Consider the following 2,133-nt stretch of genomic DNA (forward strand, 5'->3'; position numbering starts at 1 on the left):
CCTCACCCCCACCCCCTACCTCACCTCACCCCTGCCACCAACAAAGGCTTGCCATAGGGGTACAAGGACTGCCCTTGAGTGAATCCCAATATGGGCAGAGATGCTAAGACCAGCCAACTACAACGGAAGAAAGTTAGCTGCTGAAGTCAGCACTGAGAACTGAGAAGACAGGGTCAGCACTTTGAACTCAATTGCTAGGCTAAGGAGTTTGGACCTGCTCCAGCGGAATGGAGAGCCGTGGAAGAGTTCTGAGCAGGGCTGACACCTGGAAGGAACTAAGAGTGCAGGCCTCTACACAACTCCAGGCTTCTTGCTGTGGCTTTTAGAAGACTAGCCTGCCTTATTCATCCCTCTGTGTGCATGTCAAACCCCATTTTGATCCCCAAATGTGATGCACCTCAATCAAGACAGCTGGAACGGATGGGCAGGAGTTGTGACTTCCAGCTCAGAGAGAAGTCTGTGCATCTAAATTTAAGGTGGGCATGGAGAGAAGAGTGGGCAGATCTCAGCTCTGGCTAGGCTCTCCCTCTCAGCCCCAGGTCTCGGGCAGTTTGTGCCAAGACCAGGGGAACTGTCACTGACATACGTTAAAATGAAACCATCAAATTCAACCAGGACCTCTGCCAGACTTCCTCACTCATGGGACACATTACTAGCTCCTCTCCTCCTGTGACCCTATAAATGATGCTCTCCCCAATGCTTTTCCTGGGCCCTCTGACATCCCTGAGCCCCACCCCAGCCTCCAGCTTACCAGCAGACCTCTAGCGCTGCCTGTCTTTTTCCCCGCAACCCAGGGGCACTGCCAGAGAACGGAAACCACCTTGTGGAAGCAAAAACCTGAGGACAGAGGCCAGTTCCAGCAGGAAAGTAGAGAGCAAGACGCAGTGCCTGGCCACACAGGTCTTCCCACAGGTTCTGACTGGCTCAGGATGTCTGGGGGCTACTGGGGACTCTCTGCCCTGTTCCAGGCAAGGTGGGAAGGAAAGGAAATAGTTTTACGTAAGAAATGCCCAACAAATTATGGCTAAAGAGTGGTGGTGGAGACTGAAACACGCCAGTCTAGGCCCTAGGTAGGGCCCCTCTGTGGACATACTGGTCTGGGAAGTTGGGGCAGCCTCGACATGGAGTGACTCCATCAGCCACACAGGGCCATAGGATCTGCTCCAGCCTACTTAGCCTCCCGTCAGCCTCAGGCAGGCAGAACAGCCGATTCCACTCTCAGTGGGTCTTTAGGTCCAGAGAGGACAGAAGTGACTTGCACAAAGTGAGACAGAATACTGGGAAGTGTTCTTATCTGCATACAGAAAAGCAAGTGTAGATGCAAGAAGGGGCAGTTCCAGGACCCAGAGAGTCACCTCACCTGTCCAACCCTTGACTCAGGTTGGCAGGGCCAGGAACTGCTGACTAGCACAGGGGCTTGACCTGAGAGATGAGAGGAACACAGAGGGCCCAGAGGGGAATCCCCCCTCCCCACAGAGCTTGGAAAGGGGAGGAGCAGCAGCATGTTTACTGTGGAGGAAGCGGGGGCGGTGGTGCAGGGCAGGGACCTTTGGTCAAACAGCCCCTCCCAGTAAGCGGGGGAGGCCCCATGAGATGTGGTGGCCTGTGGTAGCCGCTTGTTTGCTTCTCATTGCCAGGAGGAAATTAAAGAGAATCTGCCACTTCCTTCCGGCCCAAAAGGGATGGTGGGGGTGAGGGGAGGGGCAGAGGTGTGGGCAGGCAATTGTAAGGGCCCCAAATTGCTGTCATCAGCAGTCTTCACAGTCAGGCACCTCATCATGTCAGAGATCCAGAAGTGGGGGGGCAGACGCAGGACCCCCGACTCTCTTGAGCTGTTCCCTGAATGGGGCACCATATGGCCTAATCATTTCCCAGATTCTTTATCACCTCTTGTCAAGAAAATGAATTGATGGCCAGTGTCTCAATTTTGTAAGCCCTTCCTTAGTTTACATGGGTAGAAATGGGCTTTCCTAGGCCGTCTGTGTCAGCCCAAGTCCAGTAAGCATCAAAGAGGACACCACACCGCCCCTTTTCCACCAGATCCATAAGACTGGGTAGGTGACAGACCTTAGGAAGCTCCAGCTCTGCACAAAGGGTGGGAGTAGAGTAATTACGCCAGGACATCAGTCCAAG

Source organism: Condylura cristata, unplaced genomic scaffold (genome assembly GCF_000260355.1).
Source record: "Condylura cristata isolate star-nosed mole 26May11 unplaced genomic scaffold, ConCri1.0 scaffold00028, whole genome shotgun sequence".
Lineage (NCBI taxonomy): Eukaryota > Metazoa > Chordata > Mammalia > Eulipotyphla > Talpidae > Condylura > Condylura cristata.